The 22,992-nt window shown below is 41.6% G+C and overlaps 1 protein-coding gene across 5 annotated transcripts in view; it reads right to left on the minus strand.

The window, feature by feature from the left end:
* The window catches only part of THRAP3 (thyroid hormone receptor associated protein 3), a 45,236-nt gene extending 34,987 nt beyond the window's left edge, over positions 1-10,249 (minus strand). For 4 of the 5 annotated variants that reach the window (XM_075195450.1, XM_075195449.1, XM_075195448.1 and 1 more), the window contains exons 1-2: positions 10,094-10,248; positions 1,911-1,965 (exon numbers count right to left, since the gene is read on the minus strand). The gene's annotated coding sequence lies outside the window, so the exon portion shown is untranslated. Of the gene's footprint in view, positions 1-1,910; positions 1,966-10,093 lie in introns of all 5 variants that reach the window. The other variant, XM_075195451.1, reaches the window with a different exon arrangement.
* Positions 10,250-22,992: the final 12,743 nt, after the last annotated feature.

The following is a 22,992-nucleotide window of genomic DNA, read 5'->3' on the forward strand; positions in this document are numbered from 1 at the left end:
GGAAGAACCCTACACCTCCAACACTTCAAATGGTCTGCAGTTTGGTTTAGCACACCTACTAGATGGAACATATTACCAGCATCTTGAGGGGCTCCTCCGTATCTTTCCACAAAGTTTGGTCCCCTTGGGCTTCTTATCATAATCAAGATCTGCTCTGATTCTGACCAATACTGAACTTATAACTAGATTTACGAACTAGACCACCTCAACATTGTCATCATGTTGACTTTCTTCCCCACCGTCCCCCTTGCAACCTTGTACTATTTCTTTCTTTCCTCTCTGTCCTATAGTCCTTTCCTTCTTCCTACTTGAAATGTTAAGTTTAACATCACTGCGATACAAGACCAGCACACAGCCGATTTCATTATGTAAAAGCGTCAATAGGGAATGTTTCTTACCGACATCATATATCATGTTTTAGAAATGCCATCTGCCACATATTTGTTTATATAAAACGGTTTTGCTGGATATTTTTTTTTGCATTTCCGTGTGCGTCTGTCAAAATCCACCCATATAGCAGGTCACAGGTTAGTCGCTGACACTGCATTATTCTATGCTGCAAGCCCATTCTCAGAGATTAGCGATACCTAGTCTTTGGTGTCTCCAAGCTGCATTTGCCACACCCCACAGGCAAATGAACAAGTTACTGTACACAAAAGTAAGAAAAAAACAACAAAAAACAAACAAACCATTGATTGATTTGAGTTACAATTAGGTCAGGCTCCAGCCATCTGTTCTTTATGTTTGCGTTAGGACAAGGGCTGCCAAACTATCCTAACCCAAACAGTAGCCTATTTGAAGAAAAAAAAAAAAAAAAGTTGATCCCCAACCTGTTAAGTTATACAACACAAGATGGTTTTATAGTGACACTAACATAAATCTCTCTCTTTCCTTGTGTTGCGTGCTGTAATGTAGAAGTGAAAATAAAGTCTATTTTTATGTTCTGTTTTTTCGGTATGAGGAAGAAAATTTGTTTATATTGATGGCAGGCATGAGTGGCTCCTTCTGCTCCCTGCTTTAAAAAAATAAAAATAAAAGCCTGCCATGAAAATACCAGCTGGGACAGGGAAAGCTGCAGAGAGCTGGTATGGAAAGTGGAATTCTGTCGACTTTTGAATCCTAAGTTAAATATGCAAACAAAATTATAAGTACGTTGATGAAATCTCATCCTTAAGAATTCAGCCAAGCCTCGATATTGTTTAAAAAAAATCTTAACAAAAAAAACACACATATAGAGAAAACACCCAAAACTTTACGTAACTGAATCCCAAACTAAATATTACATTTTATAGGGAGGCATAATATCCAATTTACAAGGGAACAGGGCTTCTGATGCCCTTTCAATTTTTTTTTTTTTCCCGGAGGTGGGGGGGGATTTTAAAGGGGTCCACCATGTTTAGAAGTAACTTTTATCCAATATACATTTTTTGCATACTAACACTTTTGTGCTTTTTAGCCATGTATTGATATATATGCCGTTTATGTTTGTTGGCTAAAACACAAAAGCTCAATTGTATTCAAGAGAGAGCTCAACAGTTTTCTTGTCTACATTGTGCACTGGGTTACTCTGCGCAACCATTCACCCAAGACAGAGCACACAATGTAGCACAGTGGTCTTAAAAGCTGCAAAGGACTATTAATATACACTATGCTTTCTACTGGGACAGTTTATTCTAGACCTCACAACTCTTGCCCAAGGCACTATGAAATAGGTGAAATAAAATGTTGTAGATCCTCATGGTTGTCTAACTCACTGAACTCCACACATTTCTAAATAGAAAGCTAAAAAGAGTAAACAATTTGAAAAAAAAATACAAGAGTGTATATACACAATGCACTTTAATATAGAAACACCCTAAAATATACCAATAGAAATGTATTAACATCACAAATGTGCAAGTCTCACTTACCAAGCAATGCTTTGTCAAACAAATATTTACTCCCACCAGTGCAGTCAATTTACACCTAAAAAAGGAAAAGATTTATATCATAAGTGAACAGTTCAAGAGAACAATTATATTAAATATCATTCAGTAAGACTGTTAAGAGGACCAAACATAGGGCATAATGCAGCATTGGACATTCCCTCATTTGCTTATCAAAAAAACTGTAAATTCGTACTGCTCATCCCCACAAAACAAGCCAAAAGCATATGCAGAGGAGTACCAATCTACACTTGCACCTTCTTGTGACTGGAGAGGCAGGTTGGGTAGTGGTATAATTTAGTAAAGGTGTGTTCACACAGATGCAGCTGAGCCAGTCCACCAGAGAAACGCATAAGTGCCTATTAGGAGCCAAATCTTTTGCATCTGCTAATGGGCAAGTGCAAATGTAAGCTCATGATGACAACAGTCACAAGCACTAGCTAGGCACTGCTGACTGGCTGACTGAAAATTCACCTCTGAAATCTATAAGTGCTTTCCTTCATTAAGCACGCATACAATATAGGATTTTGTGAGTGTAGTTTAAAAATGATTTTTTCCCACTTCCAATCGTACACGAGAAGAAATATTATAGCTTAACAACTTAAAATTTCCTTGTGTGTATGCGAGTGTGTATTAAAGTAAATGTATACTTCTCGTCAGCGCTCATATACTCAGCAGTTGCTACTTAGCCACTATACCAAAATTCATACATGGCTTCATAACATAGGGGTACAGACCCAAACCAAGATTAGACAATAGAGAATCTCAAAAGTTGTAAGAATGAAAATCACAATAAGAGTGCATCACTGTCAGAAATAGATATTTCAAATTAGGAAAAGGAATGTCCTATTTCATATATTTACTTGTCCCTCTTTGCAAGACAATGATAAAGCTCAATAATTCACCAAAGGGGGGCGATCCTATAAGAATGATGTTAACAGTCCTCTTCTATTTTCTGAATGTGGAAGGGCTCTCCCAGTTATATGGAAAACAAGAATAGTACAAAGATCTAATTATGGTGTGGCATTTAGGTGTATTTTATACATAACAATTTCACCATTCCGATATGGGCTGTGAATGTGAATAAAGGGTCTTTAATGTCACTACGTGTATATCACCACTGTGTAGTGCAATCCCTCCCCCTGAAGTGGCACTTACATCAAGTCAAATGTAAAAAGGACTACACTATAGAGACACACTGCTATATCTCCTCCCTTCCAATTCATCCAAATTTACCATGTCACTCCACAAGTGATGAGGGATGACCATAGACCTGTACAGTAGGGAATATAACAAAAAACAGCTCCTCCTAGTGTATTAACCTTAAATTCCCAACATGTGGGGCTGTATGGCTATATGATCATCCCTCATATAGGAGTCATAAAATTCACAATGGGTTTCAGCCTCATGATCACTAAATCACCTGTAGTCATTGAACACCAAAAGCACATTGAGTGAGAAACTATTCGGCATCTGGTTTTCATTCAGAAAATGAGTTTGCTCTGTCAATAAATTCATTTACAAAATGGAAAAAAACATGGACTTGCAATAGTTTTATTTGCACAAGCTCACTTCCAAACATTGGGACTGCTCCTAGATAATAAATGTGTGCCTAGCTGTGCATGGTGCAAAAAGTAAAGCATTACAATAAAAGTCAAATCTACTAATACTAAGAGTCTTTTTTTCATCCAGCACCCTCTATTCTGAGTGAGCAGTAGAGACATGTAAAGTGACACTAACACTTGTCTGTTATTTGCGAAAGATTTTTTTCTAGTTTGTACTTTGCCACATTGACAAACAAAAGAAAAAAAAGAATCAGTGTTCTTTCTCAAGATAATGAGATTAGGTATTCCAATTACATTTTTGATCCACTTACAATTGAATAGTAATTTTATGACAGACAGAACTATACTTTTTGTCTTTTACTCTAACATGCATCTATTTTCCATGTTTATAAATCTTCACAATATAAACCATTTAATGCTGTGCTTTTGTACTTTTTTTTTTTTGTTATAACATTCAGCAACATCACAATCTTAAACTTTGCCTCCCCCTAAATTTGCTCACTAGCTTTGGCCCTCTCTGGTTGCATCCCCACACCAACCTGAAAACAACTACAAGTAGATCCAGTCATCCAGTTCTTCCACACACATTCTTTGTGTATTATTTTTTTTAGTACAAATTGGTGGCTCCTAACTTTTGGCCTGGTATAGGTGATCTTATTAAGGAATAGAGGAGAGACAGAGGACAGGTTGTGAGGGTGAATTTGGATTACGTGCAGACAGAGAAGCCAGTTAACTCAGAAAACAAAGAATGTACCTGCCCTTCAATGGCTTCAACAGTATAGCATGTTTATTATATATATTCTTTGACTTGCATTGAATTAACCCTACGGCACATATTTAACCCTGGGCTGCTAACGGCAAGTGGGACTCACCCAATGCATGCAGTCCAAAAATGCAAAGGGCAGGCCCAATTTGCAGTGCAGTTAAGGAATTACAAGAAAATCCTGTTCACTTTCCACCGTGCACCATCATCAGGTCACATGTGCACATAGTAACATGGGCGCATACATCATTAGGCAACAAGGAGGTTTTTCTGGGATGCCTCTACTGTGTGCAAGTGACAAGACCACCTTGTAGCTGTCACACTAAGGCTGATAAACACTGGTAATTTCATATGTGTTTTTAACTCTAAAATACATGCAAACAGTAAATTATTTCTAGTGTCACCATGCCCACTGGTGTTTTTACTAGTGTTGCAGTATATTTGTATTCTGCATTTTTGAACGCATCTCATTATTCATATGTATAATAGGCAAACATGAGGAAAACCTACAATTATCTTTTTAACACTTGGAAAACCGTTAATAAGAAAGCTTGGCAAAAGACATAACGTAAAAAAAAAACAAAAAAACAAAAAAAACATTCCAATCGCAGATCAGTTTGAGGCCACTGTATGGACTTGAAAGAGGACTTCGTAAAACCTTTATAGAAGCTAAGAAATTTATAGACCAGTGTTTGCTAACCTGTGACACTCCAGGTGTTGTGAAAGTACAAGTCCCAGCATGCTTTGCCAATATATAGCAGCCTTCTCACCTCTGTCTGTTTTACCCAGTTTGTTTATTAGTTTACTGTGTTTGTCCCCAATTGTAAAGCGCTACGAATATGTTGGCGCTATATAAATAAATGATGATGGTAGCAGCTTATTGCTGGAAGGGTATGCTGGGACTTGTAGTTTCAAAACACCTGGAGTGTCACAGGTTAGCCAACACTGTTATAGACACTTATCACCATTTATTTATATAGCACCACTATTTCCGCAGCGCTGTAACTCACTCACATCAGTCCCTGCCCCATTGGGGCTTACAGTCTAAATTCCTTTACACACACACAGACACTAGGGTCAATTTGTTAACAGCCAATTAACCTACCAGTATGTTTTTGGAGTGTGGGAGGAAACCGGAGCACCCGGAGGAAACCCACACAAACACGGGGAGAACATACAAACTCCTCACAAATTAGACCATGGTCGGGAATTGAACTCATGACCTTAGTGCTGTAAGGCAGAAGTGCTAACCACTTAGCCATCGTGCTTATTATACACTAATTTCCTAACTTTCACATTGATGGATAAAATGGAAGATCAATGACATACACTGCGTACGTAAATTCTGTGAGAATTTCCTGCTCCGAATTGTTCAATTGCTTGCCCCATTAAAATAAAGGAGAAAATTAAATCACCTGGAGTTCACACAAGGATATTAAATTATAGCCCTGTGCAACTAAAAATGTTTATCGCACTACAATGCAAATCAGTGTAGCAGAGTGCATCCCAAACAAGTTGCAAAGCTAACAATCTGTTATGAGATAAATCTCGACCATTTAGCAGCCAGTAGAACTGGTTGACCCTTTATACATTTTACAGTTAACCGACAGTGCTACAGAGACATCAAAGGATTTAAGATGCCGTTTAGCATGTAAACATTATTTGCCAACGGTCTGAACAGAATATGAGTGAAGAGAACAAATGAAGATCTCTGTTAAGCATATACACTAACTCTATCAGATACTAGCTCAGTAATACACAGGTTTTGATGTACATGAATGATTGACCATATATTTACTTGCCCTTTAAAACAGTAGAAAGTTATAAATTTATAAAATGGGTTAAACTTTTGTATTCACATCCAGTGGCGCGGGTCTGTGTCAATGGGCATCTTTCTCAACAATTTCAATTAGAGCGGGGTAGTAGACAGGGATGCCCGTTGTCTCCGGCCCTGTTTGCATTAGCAATAGAGCCGCTGGCCTGTAAGATCCGGCATGATAGAGAAATTGTGGGACTTAGATCAGAGCACAGAGAGGATAAGGTGGCATTATATGCAGATGATATGCTGTTGTTCCTTTCAGATCACGACACTTCCCTAAAACATTTGCTGCGGGTGGTTGATGGATTCGGGTTTTTTTCCGGCCTAAAAATTAATTGGGATAAATCTAGCGTGTTCCCTCTGGGATGGGAGTGTCCCGTGACAATGCCAGAAGGCTTACAGTTAAAATGGGCATCGAAATTCAAATACTTGGGAATATGGATCTCTAATACCCCCGCTGAATATGTAGAACTTAATTTGCGGCCCCAGATCAAATACATTAAAGAAAAAACTCATGTATGGAAGAAGCTCCCACTTTCTGTCTCCGGTAGGATAAATTTAATTAAGATGATGGTGCAGCCAAAGTTTTTATATATACTCCAGCAGTCACCTGTATATATTCCACCCTCCATTTTCCGATGCATTGATAGCTATTTGATTTCATTGGTTTGGGGAGGGGGAAGGGCTAAGGTCAAGCTCAGCTCGCTGTATAGATCCAGATCTTCTGGTGGATTTGCACTTCCTAACTTGAAATTATATTATTTTGCCTCTCAATTGGTCCACCTTAAGGCATGGGTTTCGGACCCCGATTACCATGAGCTACATTGGGTGTTGGTACACCAATTTAATTCTAATCACACTCCCTTACAGTCACTGCTGGCGGGGCGGCTTGGTATGCGGGCTCCTCCGCTCCTGATTCAGGCAGTTAAGATTTGGACAATCTGTAATAAAATAATGAAACAAACTGACATTGATCCATATACTCCTATCTGGGGGGCAAAGAAATTTAAGAAGTTGAATACAGTGAAGAGGGCCAGGGAGTGGTCTCGGTTGGGTGTGGTGTCGGTAGGTCAGCTTTATGATACAAATGTATTTAAATCCTTCGAACAGTTGGTTGGGGAATTCTCTGTACCCAGAACAATGTTTTATTCTTACCTTCAGTTACGACACACCCTAGACACACAATTTAAAGGGGAGACTTTGGTGTTTGGGGTGGATCCACTGAGGAAACAATTACAGGCCTTGGGTTATAGAGGTCTGATCTCTCGAATGTATTCATGTCTTCTGTATGAATCCACTGCAGATGATTTGAGGAATCAGTGGGAAATAGATATTGGCCCTTTATCAGACAAGGAGTGGGAAATGGTTACAGACAGTACTAAAGGTTATACTTCATCATTAAAATTTCAATAAATACAGGTGTTTATCTTACACAGGGCCTACTTTACCCCTATTAGATTGGCAAAATTTCGCCCGGATGCTACCCCTAACTGTCCGAAATGCAATTCGATCAATGCTAACTTTTGGCACCTTCTATGGGAGTGTTCATGTATACAAATCTTCTGGCGAAGGATCAGGAGATGTATTCAGGTTACTGGAATTGAAGTGTCTCTTAGTTCACCGGCCATTTGTCTCTTTGGGCTCCGATTGAAGGGGAAAGTTAATAAACTGACAAAAATGTACATTTCACAGTTATTGATGTTGGCTAAGGTCTGTATAGCGAGGCTGTGGTTGGCCCCGACGAGTCCCACGGTTAAAAATTGGAAGGCACTGGTCAATACCACCATACGGCACGAGAGATTTGTTTATACTAGCAGACAGGCTCTGAAGGAATTTGAGAATATATGGTACAGATGGTTAGAGTCTCCATTCTATCCTATGTCATCTAGTACAGATGCTCTATCTACTTAAATGTATGGCTACCGCAGTTCTTATAATAAGTATCTGAATCCATGTAATAAACCCTGCATGTGTAACATACTTAAAAATACTGGATTTAAAAAAAAAAAAAAAACAGTAGAAAGATTTATTAAATGCCTAGGTTTTTTTTTTAGCACAGCAGCATCATTTTTAGCTTCCAGATGTATCATCATCATTTATTTATATAGCGCCACTGATTCCGCAGCGCTGTACAGAGAACTCACTCACATCAGTCCCTGCCCCATTGGAGCTTACAGTCTAAATTCCCTAACATACACACAGACAGAGAGAGACACTAGGGTCAATTTTTAATAGCAGCCAATTAACCTACCAGTATGTTTTTGGAGTGTGTGAGGAAACCGGAGCACCCGGAGGTAACCCACGCAAACACGGGGAGAACATACAAACTCCACACAGATAAGGCCATGGTCGGGAATTGAACTCATGACCCTGGCGCTGTGAGGCAGAAGTGCTAACCACTTCGCCACTGTGTATAAGGAGAGAATCTTTTTTTAGTAAGTCTACCAGCAAGTTTTTGCATTTTCTTTCTACTTTTAAGGTTACATACACACGTGTTAAAATTATGTAAAGTTGCCTAACGTAAATTAAGCTCATGTAAAAGGATGTGAAAATAAGAGTCATCGCACATTAATGTTTTTGTGTGTGTTAAACTTGTGTGCCACAATGTGTTTAAAGCTTCTTCATCTATTTCACTGTAAACTTACATTCAGCATAACGGGAGCAGATTGTAAACACAATGAAATGTTTACATACAAGTCTGGATTAAATTAAATTTTAACATGCAATAAATTAAAATGAATCGCGAACACCAGTTTGTACATAGCGTAAAGAAGGATTAGGTTGGCTGGGGGACAGAACTCCAGTGCTCATTAGGTGTACCACTCATGCATACAGATTTATTTCCACCTACCAATGCTTCTGTGGAGAAGTTATTACGCAATATTGACTTGATATTAACATCTATATAACACCTATCATATTACACAATGTGGTACAGAGAATTTGTAATCATTGACATCGGTCCCTGCCTCATTGAAGCTTACAGTCTAAATCCCCTATATAACACACACTCACTAGGGCCATTTTGTCAGAAGCCAATTAACCTGTCATTATTTTTTTTGAACTTCAGGAGGAAACCCACAGAAAAATGGGGAGAGCACACAAACATCACACAGGTAGGGCCCTGGTTGAAATCGAATACAAGGCCCAGCAATGTGAGGCAGCGATGCCAACCACTGTACCAGTGCAGTAAATATATCTGAATGTTTTAAACCCAAGTCCCCTCCCTTTATTGTTTGCTTCTTTTTATATAGCACAAACATATTACACAGCACTGTAGACAAGTTACTTATTATGCAACCCTTACTAGCTAGGTTTAATCGTAGTCAAGAAATAAAAATGTGGTGAGAAAGGGTGAAGTTCCAGAGTAGGGAAATTCTCTTAAATTAAACATAACAAAAATGCTATTAAGAGTCACATTAACAATGAGTCTATAACTATTTTGATTACTCCAAGTCATGAACGTATTTGTATAGCATAAAAAAGGAGAAAAATGGAACAACAAAAAATTCAAACAAAACTGATGACAGCTAAGAATATGTAGCGCATCAATGTGTTTTTTTTTTTGTTTAAACACACGAAGTATATAACCACTGTGGAAATTTAGGCAAGGGTTGCTCGATTTTATACACATAACCCCGTGCAGAGTCCATCCCCTCCCCCACTGCCCTGATACAATCAGCAGTGCCCTTTGCCCCTACTCATCCGTGGCTTACCGAGAGCCTAGCAGACTATACAGCTATACAATGGGCACACATCTATGTAGTATACTGTGTATTACTATCCTTAAAACAAATATGTTCATAATTCCAATATTAACGGACGACGGAAATAAGATTTGGGTGCATTAAGACGTAATCGACACGGCCAAACTATCAGCTAGGAGCCGCGAGCGTACGGCGGGAAAAACCCAGGAAGGAAGATGGCGGCCATCAGGTATAACGCAGTTGGCACAGACCTGGGGGCGGCCATAATATCCACACATCCCGGTGCCGCCGTTATCACGGCAGTGTCCTCTCACCTGGCGTCTGCAGATGGTTCTCTCCTCCTCATATGATCAGCGCAGACTCTGTTGAAAGCGAGGTGCTGCCACAGACCAAAGGTGTCGAGCGCGCAGGGGATGCTGGGAATCGCCGTTTAGACTTTGTTGCAACAACAGGAAGAGCGACTCCAGGACTACACTTCCCGGAATGTACCGCGCACAATTACGCGTATCCCGGTGGGCGTGTCTGAGTAGTATGTTACCCTCGCCCCTGCCAGGCCTTGTGGAGCCCTAGCAGGACACGTCAGACGTAATTTGCAACATACCATCCATAACATGGCCGCCTTCACCGGCTAATGGGCTGTTGCGGATAAAGTTATGGTTTAGAAACTGAATTCCCAAATAATATCTCTTTACCCCAGACAAATATATATGTTGTAATTGACAGTGGAAATCGAAACATATCGCGAGTCGCATTTATTCTGGAACAGCTCTACCTGTAATTATCCTTCTGTTACACAGAGGGAAGTCAGTGGGAGATAAAATTGTGTCCTAGATTTACAATTAATGGCAGCATATTGACAAGTTTCCTAGCCAAATTTTCATATGGGACTCAGCTAGAACTAGCTCCACATGTGGTATTGCAAATAAAAAAAAATGTATATAGCTTATACATGTGGTGTATAACCCCTTCTAAACTACATAGAAACTACTCCCAACTATTTCACATTTATGTTGGAGGAATTGTGGGATATATTAATCCATATATGGTAATGACCCATATTCATTGTTTTGGAATGAAATACAATCCTTGCACTCACGAATTCTAGCCCATATTTAGTGAATATAATGTAACCCCTGTCACTCTGTGTAATGTGGGGTGCAATGGGTACACAGTGCACCTCCTCCTCAAGCCCTGGCTAGCTGATGGGCATGGGTGCAAATGATCAGGGGGTCCCTGCACATGCAGGTGTTTCTCTGTAGTTAGTGGTACACAGGTAATGTCACTTTGTAATGCAGTGTAAAAGTCACAATAATTTGGGCGCCAGACCATCTCTATGATAAACTGAACTTTTATTTACACTCCTCTTCCTCCAGCACGATAATCATAATGGTTGCAGCAATAAAGAAAAATATATACAGCTCCTCACTCTCTCCAGCACAGTTCTTAATGAGCAATACGAATATGGTTGCAAATATCTTATTACTCCTGCACAGTTCTTAATGTTATCCAGATGTTATATAACATAAATCACATGTCTTGCAGATCACCCTTTCTGCAGGGGCACTCACATGGATGCTAACAGGCAGGCAGCTTTTTCTCCATGCAGCTCTGACACACTCTGTGTACCTCTCAACTGCAGCTCACCCCTCCTCTGCGGAATGATGTCTCCTGTGGGCTCTGACACTTCTCTGTGTTCTCTCAGCCTCAGGGTCTGACAATACAGCTACCATGCCTCTTGTTGCAACCCTACTCCAGGGTCTCTTCCATGCAAAGTGTCCCCTCTCTCTTGGGTTCTCTATAGTGACATGGAGTTCTCCCCCTCATCCAGGGCACACATTTCTTGCCCTGGCTCAGTCACCACGCTCAGACTTCCAGGCAATGCTGGGGGATCCTGGAGCTTCCACCCCACACTCTCCCAGGTCCCCAGCTACCATCTCTCCTCTCCTGTCTCTATCTCTCTCTCCTCTTGTGTCTCTCTTCTCTATCCCCCCCCTTAATGGCAGCCCCTCCTTCCTCTCACTCAGTCTCACAGGCTGGGCTGGGTTATCACCATGGTAACCAGTTTATATAAATTTTTATAAACTTCTAGCTTACCCTCTAGGTGACCCCTCCTGTATTCACTGAAGTGCAGGGTTTTAATAGAACACCACTAGGGGGGGTGTTACATTCTCCCCCGATTAGCTGGGCACCCTAAACTACACTTAGTGGGGCTGCCTGGCTAATCTCACACCTAACTCACATATGCACACACACATGTAAACTTTTCTACATCACTATTGCATGAAAAATCACAGTGTAAAGTGAATACAGCATAGCAATACAATGGCAGTATGAATACAAAAAACATTTCACATTGCATACCCCACAACACTCCCAATGGATGTAAACATGTGAGTCACAGGTGTCCTGTTTTGTTTTTTTTCAATGTACATTCAAATGTGGCTTTTTGCCAAAGCAATGTAGCACCTGCCCGTGCCTGCCCATGTCTCCCCCCTTCCTGGGTCAAAAAGAGACAGGTGGCTCTCATGGGCCCCTCCCAACAAATACATCTCCCCAAGTCACATATCAGCAATATATGCAGGGGTGGCATTTGACCAGCGGGGTTGCCTTCCCCCTCTTTCTAACGTGGACGATCTGCCTTTCTTTGCTCCCCCTAATCCTCTGGAAGGGCAATATACAGATGTCACATTGCACAGCCTGCCTCACTTTGCTTCCCCAAATCCTCAGGAAAGGCAATATACAGACTGTATTGTAATTACACCTCACATGTTGAACCTTTTCTTCTTTTGCTTCCCACTCAGCTGGGATAAGTGGCACTACAAGTCTCAGCAACAAGCACACTGCTGCTCCATATACTGTCCCGGACAGAACTACTCAGCAAACAACTTGCTTCACCTTCTCCTCATTACCCTTAGTCTCCTGGGCACCTAGAGACGGTCAGACATAATGTCCCAAGGGTGTTACTCCGGCTGAGCACACTGCACTCAGTTCCTATGTCCTGCAAGCACTTTCTCCATCTGTTGTGCTTGAGCCCCACGTTGGGCGCCATTATGTAACCCCCCTGTCACTGTGTGTATTGTGGGGTGCAAAGGGTACACAGTGCACCTCCTTCTCAAGCCCTGGCTAGCTGATGGGCATGGGTGTAGATGATCAGGGGGTCCCTGCACATGCAGGTGTTTCTCTGTAGTTAGTGGGACACAGGTGATGTCACGTTGGTGCAGTGTAATAGAAGTCACAATAATTTGGGCGCCAGACCATCTCTATGATAAACTGAACTTTTATTTACACTCCTCTTCCTCCAGCACGATAATCATAATGGTTGCAGCAATAAAGAAAAATATATACATCTCCTTACTCTCTCCAGCACAGTTCTTAATGAGCAATACGAATATGGTTGCAAATATCTTATTACTCCTTCTGCACAATTCTTAATGTTATCCAGATGTTAAATAACATAAATCATAGGTCTCTTACACTCCATACTCACTGCAGATCACCCTCCTCTGCAGGGGCACTCACATGGATGCTAACAGGCAGCTTCTTCTCCATGCAGCTCTGACACACGCTGAGTACCTCTCAACTGCAGCTCATCCCTCCTCTGCGGGGATAATGTCTCCTGTGCTCTGACACTTCACTCTGTGTACTCTGTCGAAGTCAGCAAATTGGATAAAGTCATTTCAATTAAAGTCTAGCAAACTTGGTTGTCTTTGTCTGAAAACATGCGTACGGTACGCATCGACGTACAAGGGCACGCTACGGCGTGAAAAGGCGTACGCATCCACTACACGTGGCAGCAACAGTAATTGGTCTTTTACCATACATTCGCACAAACACGCATACTTATAAAATAGTACACATTAATGGTAGTTGCAACACATAGTCAGTTATGTCGAAATATAGTAGTATTTATATGTTATATCAGAGTTACATGCATATTAGTGAAATACACGGAACGGATTGAAGGAATAACATCATGAGTGGTATCATAATGAACCTTGTTACATATCCTACTGTTTGGTTCACTCTGCGAGGGAATCGTAGAGTGCATACGCAAGTTATGAATGATAGGGAATTATGAACTACTTAAGACTAAGGAATCTTGGCGGGAAGAGCAGAGCATACCCCCTGCAGAGATGACCCCCTCCTTTGGATTCCTTAGGATGAACCAGCCAATGATTGACAACCCCTTGGACATTCCTGAGACCTGGACCAATAGATGCAAGCTATACCATCTTCATTGTATTACTGTATTTGATTGTGTATATAAGCAGCAGCTTGTGATCCAGAGTGCAGACATCTTGTCCCCAGACTTCAGGATTGAATGACTGCACTGGATCCAGAGCGCCTGCGATAAGTAACGCCTGTATTTACTATTACTTTGCTTGAGCATTTTCTACTTATTGCGAATAAATATTTGTGCTGTGGAAACACAAATCGAGGTTCGACAATCGTTATTGGTTAGCGACAATACGCACATAACAATTTGGGGGCTCGTGAGCTTTGGAGGTTTCGTTGCCGATGATACGCAAGACCAACGGATTTCGGTTCCACAACAAAGGGTGGAGACGCGTCATAAACGGGTAAGAACGCATGGTGTTCAAAACCTGAATTTTACTCTGTGTTTTGAAACCGAATGTCCGTTTTGCATTATCTAGGGCACGCTAACTAGAACCTAGGGACAAAAGAGAAAACTGTTTCTTTTTTCTGTCATTGTGCGTTTTAACTGTATTGCATTGCTTAGCGTATGTGTATTTCCTGCTGTGCGTACGCGAACTTCCGGTAGATTTTCCACGTGGTTAAACAATCGTTTTGATAGTTATTATACATGCATAGTATAATTACTTGTGAAAGCCTCTGAGATATTATTACTGTTGTTGGGAACTTTTGATTTTCTGCGCAGAAAAGGTGTATAGTGTGTGATGTTGTAACGTAGATACACTATTCATTATTCATTGTGCTCAGTTGCTGTCTGACGAGGCGGATTGCCCAACTGAAGGACGGTATACAGGGCAGGTATACCGAATGCGAAAACTGGGTTTTCGCAAAGCGCTACCAATAGATCGCAAGGTTTGCTAATAATTAGTATTGGTAGGCAGTGCGATCTAACCGCACCGTTAGTGCGAATTGGTGAAGCAGCTAGGAAGAATTATATTGGAAAGGCTGGTTGATTGTATCGACTTTGTTCTCCCAGTTATAATAAACTCAACAGATTTTTGTGGTTGAGCCAGGGTATCGAGGAACTGATAGCCCTTGGGGCCCACAGTGATATTACTGTATTAGGGATCCTCGCCGGGTGCGAGAAAAGCGAGTGAACGCGGCTAAAGGAAATACATTCACCGAGCATTAAAGATCTCTAGCTGGGATTGTAGCAACAGAGTTGGAATTGTTAGCCGGAAAGGAACAGAGCACTGCGGTGTGTCTGTGTTCCGGGTAGAAGGTATATTGTTCAACATGGGTGCTAAGCATACGCTAGAGATGGTCAGTGTACTGCCTAAGGAAGGCCCTATTGGTTCAGCAAGGTTTCTCATGTGTAAGAAATATGGTGCATACGCAATTGTGTATTGTGACACGTGGGTCAAGATGACCAAAGCTTGTGATAGGCCTTTCCCAACAATAGGAAGTTTTAATGCAGAGGTACTAAATACTGTAAAAGATAAAGTATGGTTGATTACCTCAACGAAAGTGAGGAATAAACATAATGATTGTTTAAAATTGTGGCAAATGGAAGGTAACAAGTGGCAGAGCAGCGAATGCAAACCGGAAGTAGGCATGGCGAAAAGCGCGCGCAAGGCGGATGTAACCGTTGAGAAGCGTGGCGAACTCAGCGCAAGCGCGCCCCCGCCACCTTATGTGGCGGGAGGGGTAAGTACAGCCGTTGTTAAAACTGAAAATAGAAAAATTGCTAAGTTGTATCCTGTTTTAAGCCAGTTTAAATCAAGTGTATCTGAAAATGAAGATGAACCAACTGTGATTTCGGCCATTGCCCATGCCGTTAATGTACTAGAGGCTCAGCGCAAGTATGAGAAAATGGCTGAGATAGGTGAGATTAGCGTGATCACTATGAGTGAAAGCGTTCTAAATCTAGAACCAGCAAATCCTGTAGTGTCCCCTAAAGTCAGTGTGCCAGAGGGTGCGTTCCCAGTCCGCACAATATCAGTTCCCAATGGGAAACCGGATAAGGATGGTGTAGTTCCTTCAAGAAATGTTACAATGCATTGTCCCTGGACTAGATCAGAATTACGTTCCATTATGACTGAATTCCCAGATCCTAGAAAAGAGTTGGCTAAGTGTCAGAAATTTGTTAAAGACTTAGGAAATGCCCACGAACCAACCAATAAGGATTGGCGTGTAGTGTTGAGGGCGTGTCTTCCTCCCAATACTAACATACAAAAATTCATTGAAGATTGTTTGTTGGAGGAAGATGACACCTTGACTGATGAGATTAACCAAAAGAATATAGAACAAATTGTCAAACACTTAGCCATCTATTTTCCAGTAGTAGTAAATTGGAGTAAGATTTTCACCATTAAACAAAAGGATAGTGAAACAGCAGCAGATTACTTTACTACAACTATAGCAGCGATAACACGGTTTATGGGATATCCAACATAAGTGAGGACCCACATCACAGAGAGGTAGCTGTAGGAGTACTGATGGATGGCCTTAGAGAAAATTTAAAGACGAGAGTACAAACCACATTACCTAATTGGAGAGGTGTCACGGTAGACTCTCTTAGGGAGTCTGCTGTGGAGCATGACAAAAACCTTTTTAGAAAAAGGGAAGAGAAAAGTGATAGGTTAATAACGGTAAGTATACAGGCTCTAGAAGGGGTGCATACACGACCACCAGCATACAACCCATATAACAAGAAACCTAAAGTGATCAGGTGTTTCAACTGTAACGAGGAAGGACATTACATAAGAGATTTTAAAAAGGAAAGACTCAATACACAGAGGGGTGGGTCACATAGATATCCTCCAAGGAGGGATTCACATAGACTAGAAGACTCACATTTACCCCCGCATATTACAGCAGCAAATGCTGCGCGGGAAATCAATAGTCAGCGCTAGGGGTCAGGTCATACCTGTAGTCTACAGCCAGTGAGGTTAACTGAGAGTCAGAGTGAAGAACCAAAAATGATAGTTGACATAGCTGGTAGGAAACAAACTTTTCTTGTGGATACAGGGGCGGCCCGATCTGTGATAACCTCTCCTTTCAATCTACAGGTGACCAGTAAAACCATTCCAGCTATGGGGGTAATGGGAAAAGTGTTACATTATCCTCTAACTAAACCTGCTGAAGTTACTATTGGGCCTCTGCATACTAAGCATTCGTTTCTCTTGGCTGCAGCGGCTCCTACTAACTTGCTAGGGAGAGACTTGTTATGTAAAATGGGATGTGTCATATACTGTACTTCTGATGGTGTGTTCTTAGATATACCGGAGAAGGTCGCACATGAGGTACAGGATATATTGGACACCCCTCAAAGGTTAATATTACACTCTCCTGTTGGAGAACAAAGTCCATCTCAAGTAAAGGGGATGTTGCTGGAAATACCAGGTTCCCTATGGACCAGAGATAGACAGGACACTGGACTGATGGCAAATGTAGCCCCTGTCATGGTCAATCTAAAAAGTGGTAGGATAGCTCCAAAAATCCCACAGTATCCATTAAAACCGGAGGTGGAACTAGGGGTATATCCTGTTATTGAGAGGCTGTTACAACAAGGGATTTTAATTCGTACAGCCAGTACAGCAAATAGTCCCATTTTCCCTGTGAAGAAGAATGGGGGGAGAGGCTATAGATTAGTCCAGGACTTAAGGGGAATTAATAAAGTTGTTTAGAGCCAATTCCCCGTAGTACCGAATCCAGCTGTCATCCTCATGCAGATTCCACCGTCTGCCAGTCATTTTACTGTCATTGATCTATGTTCTGCTTTCTTCTCAGTCCTTCTTCACCCTGACTGCCAATACCTTTTTGCAGTCTCCTACAGGGGGGTGCAATACACATGGACCAGACTACCCCAGGGGTTCATTGACAGCCCCAGTATTTTCTCCCAAGCCTTACATGACTGTTTGCAATCCTTTCAACCCCACAATGGGTCTGTTCTAATTCAATATGTGGACGATTTGCTGTTTTGCTCTGATTCTTATATGTCATGTTTACATGATACTAAATTGTTGTTGCTTCATCTTTCACAAACAGGGCACAAGGTGGCAAAGGATAAATTACAGCCATGTCAGACTAAGGTCAAATACTTAGGACACTGCCTCACTAAGGGGCTAAGACACCTGACAACCGACAGAATTGAGGCCATAAAACACATGACTCTGCTGCAGAGCCAGAAGCAGATTCGTACATTCTTAGGGATGTGTGGATACTATAGATCCTGGATCCCAGGTTTTTCTATTCTGGCATTACCATTGCAGTAGCTAGTCTCTTCCTCAAAACCAGAACGTGTTGTACATACAGAAGAGTCAGAGCAAGCGTTCTTTAATCTTAAAGATAGTCTGACTAGAGCACCTGCATTGGGAATACCTGATTATGAAAAGCCTTTTGAGCTATTTTGTACAGTAGCTGATGGTTGTGCAGCAGGTGTCCTCGCACAGAAACATGGTGACGCTAGCAGACCGGTAGCATACTACAGTGCACAATTAAACAATGTGGCAAGAACACTCCCAACATGTCTCAGAAGTGTAGCAGCAATGGCTCTTCTGGTGAGTAAGAGCGAGGACGTAGTATTAGGACATAATTCAACTATCTATACACCCAATGCTGTATCAGCTCTGTTAAATTCAGCCCAAACCAGACATGTTTCTTCAGCTAGATTCACAAAGTGGGAACTAGCTCTGATGGCACCCTCAAACATCACCATCAAACGATGTAGCACCTTAAATCCAGCTACATACCTTCCGTATGTGTCTCTAGAGACACAAAGGGTGGGAGGTGAGGAGACCCTGGTTGATGATGAGTTAGGCAAGAATACTGACACGCATGACTGTATGGAACACCTGAATCAGACCTTTACTGCAAGGCCCGACATACGTGACACCCCCTTAGAAAATGTAGATTTTACGTTTTATACAGACGGAAGTTGCCATAGACAGACAGAGACAGGAGAGCTATGTACTGGTTACATTGTTGTAGACGATCAGGATGTGGTAGAAGCTGAACCCCTTGGTCCACCTCACTCAGCGCAGGTGGCGGAACTAGTGGCACTAAGGAGAGCGTGTGAAATGGCAGAGGGTAAATCAGCCAAAATATATACTGACTCTAGGTACGCCTTCGGGGTAGTGCACGATTTTGGGGCCCTTTGGCGTCTTAGAAACTTTACGACAGCAGCAGGTACACCAGTGGCACACTCACAACACATAAAAGGACTTCTGACAGCGATACAGTTACCCAGAACAGTAGCCGTCATAAAGTGCAAAGCCCATACCTTTGAAGAAGACCCAGTGTCATTGGGCAACAACAGCCCAGACGAAGCTGCTAAATGGGCAGCAGGGCAACCTATGGCTGTATCGACAGAGACTATGATGGTTTTTCAGATATTAGACATGCAGAAATTAATTGAAATGCAAGATTTGTGTTCCCTGCAGGAAAGGGCGGTCTGGAAGGCGAAAGGATGTGGTCAAGAGTCCTCAGGACTCTGGAGGGATGGACAAGGTAAGCCTGTAGCTCCCCGAACATACTATCCAAGCCTGGCTGAAGCAGCACACGGCCTGACTCACCTGGGTAAAGAAGGTATGTGCAAACTGGTGAGAGCATACTGGTGTGCTCCCGGATTTTCCTCTCAGGCTGGTAAGAAAGTGTTGAAGTCGTATAATTGGATGAACGAAAGTATATTGGTTTAATATTGGTTTGCCGTGCATATTGCGAAGCGTACGCCATGTCTTACGTGGCGTGGTGCGTTCGCACGGTAAAATACGCACGCACACACTCGCATTACAACAGTTAGTTATTTATTTAATTTCATATTGGTTCTGTTACACTGTAATTCATGAGCAGATAGTATCCCGTTTATTATTAGTCTATATATATATATATATATGTAGCAGACAAGATGTAAACACTGGCGCTCAACACAGTATTGTATAAATAACTAAATATATATATAGTGATTATATGTACAGTGTAGTGTTATTAAAGGTTTAGGTAATAGGAAAGGTGTAATGCCTGATATCATATTGAAGCCCTAATCATCAGCAGCTGTCCGGTGCAGTCGGCGAAGAGATCGCACATTGCATACTTTAGTTATTGATATTAGAGAGTAAACCTTTGTATGATACTGGCTATGAAAAGGAGCAGACCCCCTGGAGAGAAGACCCCCACCTTTGGATTCCTTAGATTGAATCAACCTATTACCTGTCTGGTCTGGACCCACCCAACGTCTGGACCTATAGAAACAATCTACGTCATCTCTATTGTTCACAATGAAACACTGACTGTATATATATTAGCTGCATCTCACTGGGGCCTCAGTCAACTCTGACACAATATTCTATACAGAATATTGTCCATCGGGTCCCGTGGTTGCGCAGCGTGCGCAAGCGATTGCATTGGTATGTACTTATCTTTTGGTATTGGCTGTGCTGTACTGTACTGTATCATAATATAATAATGTATTGAATTGTTGACTATTTACATCTGCTAAAATAAACCACCATGTGCTTTGGACACACATCCAATTGATTGGGCAATGCTTATTTTAAAACGATAGAATTACTTTAATAATTTGGGGGCTCTTGAGTTAGGAGTTACGTTACCGGCAGGTATGCAACGCTTACGATATTCGGTTCCTCAACAAAGGGTGGATTGACGGACGCGTCGCATAAAGCAGGAAAGAACGTAATGCGTCTAATACCTGTGGTTCACTGTGTGTTGCGAAACCGAATGTCCGTTGTTGCATAGACTGAAGGAACGCTAATTAGAATCTAGGGACAAGAAAGAAAAATGTTTCTTTTTATTGTCGTTTTACGTTTTAAAGTGTATTGCATTGCTGAGCGTATGTGTACTTCCTGCTGTGCGTACGCAAACTTCCGGTAGATTTGCCACGTGGTTGAACAATTGTTTTGATAGTTATTATATGCATAGTATAATTACTTGTGAAAGCCTCTGAGACATTATTACGGTTGTTGGGAACTTTCAATTTTCTGCGCAGAAAAGGTGTATAGTGTGCGATTTTGTAACATAGATACACTGTTTATTGTTGAGGTGCTCAGTTGCTGTCTGACAAGGCGGATTGCCCAACTGAAGGACGGTATACAGGGCAGGTATACCGAATGCGAAAACCAAGTTTCGCAAAAGCACTACCAATAGATCGCAAGGTTTGCTAATAATTAGTATTGGTAGGCAGTGCGATCCAATCGCACCGTTAGTGCGAATTGGTGAAGCAGCTAGGAGGAATTATACTGGAAAGGAAGGTTGATTGTATCAACTTGCGCTCCCAGCGATAATAAACTCAGCAGATTTTTGTGGTTGAGCCAGGGTATCGAGGAGCTGATAGCCCTTGGGGCCCACAGTGATATTTCTGTATTAGGGATCCTCGCCTGGTGCGAGCAAAGCGAGTGAACGCGGCTAAAGGAAATACGTTCACCGAGCATTATAGATCTCTAGCGGTGAGTATAGCAACAGAGTTGAAATTATTTGGTGGAAAAAACAGAGCATTGCGGTGTGTCTGTATTTCACATTTGGCCGGAAGGAACAGAGCATTGCGGTGTGTCTGTGTTCCGGGTAGAAATTATATTGTTCAACATGGGTGCTAGGCATACGCTAGAGATTGCCAATTTACTGCCTAAGGAAGGTCTTATTGAGTCAGCGAGATTTCTCATGTGTGCAAAATATGGTGCATACGCAACTGTGTATTGTGACACGTGGGTCGAAATGACCAAAGATTGTGATAGGCCTTTCCCAACAACAGGGAGTTTTAATGCAGAGGTACTAAATACCGTAAAAGATAAAGTACGGTTGATTAAGTCAACGAAAGTGAGAAATGCACATAATCATTGTTTAAAATCGTGGCAAATGGAAGGTAGCACGTGGCAGAGCAGCGAACGCACAGCGGAAGTGAGTGTAAGGAAAAACACGTGTTCAGCGGAAGTAAGCGTACCGGAAACAAGCATTCCGGAAGTGTGCGTTGCAAAGCGTGGCGAACTGAGAGCAAACACGCCCCCGATAAATTCGGTTGGGGCGGAAAGTACAGCCAATACCAAAAATGTAAAAACTGTAACTAGTAAGTTGTATGTTGTTTTAAGTAACGTTAAAAATAATGTTTCAGGACAAAGAAGAGGAACGGTCCCACCAGCAGGGGCAGCTGCTGAAAGTGGTGAGAATGATGAAAAGGTTAACACAGGGGGAGACATCCATTGTACTGCAGCAGCAATTTCAGCAACTAGTTTTAGTGATTTGGTAGACTTACATCCTGTCTGCACAGCAGCAGTTCCCAATGGGAAAGCAGACAGGAATAGTGATGTTCCCTTAAAACATGTAGCAAAGCATGATCCATGCACTAGGTCTGAAACATTTTCAATTTTGTCTGATTTCCCTGATCCTAGGAAAGATTTGACCAAATGTCAGCAGTTTATTAGATATTATGGTAATGTGTATGAGCCAACTAATAACGATTGGCGAGTATTATTGAAGACCTGTCTTCCTCTCAATACTGATATACAAAAGTTCATTAATGATTGTATGTTGGAGGAGGATGAATCCTTAACCGAGGATGATAATCAGGACAATATTAGACATATAATCACACAGTTGGCTATATATTTCCCAGTGATAGTGGACTGAAGTAAAATTTTTAGTATCCGGCAAAAAGATAGTGAAAATGCAACAGACTATTTTTGCAGAGCTCTGATAGCAATGGGCAAATATACTGGGGTACCAGACATAAAAGATAATCCATATTACAGAGAGGTTGCTGTTAAAGTTCTAATGGATGGCCTCAGGGAAAACTTGAAAAGAAGGATGCAAACTTCATTACCATACTGGAAAGGAACCACTGTAAGTGCTCTCAGGGAGTCAGCTATAGAACATGATAAAAGTATAAACAAACAGAAAGAGACACTAAGTGATAGGGTAATGATGATAAGTATCCCAGCACTAGAGGGACTGCACACACGACCACCAGAATACAACCCACATAACAGAAAACCCAGAATAGTGAGATGTTACAATTTCAGAGAAGAAGGACACATTAGGAAAGATTGTA

The sequence above is a fragment of the Mixophyes fleayi genome, chromosome 2 (genome assembly GCF_038048845.1).
Source record: "Mixophyes fleayi isolate aMixFle1 chromosome 2, aMixFle1.hap1, whole genome shotgun sequence".
Taxonomy (NCBI): domain Eukaryota; kingdom Metazoa; phylum Chordata; class Amphibia; order Anura; family Limnodynastidae; genus Mixophyes; species Mixophyes fleayi.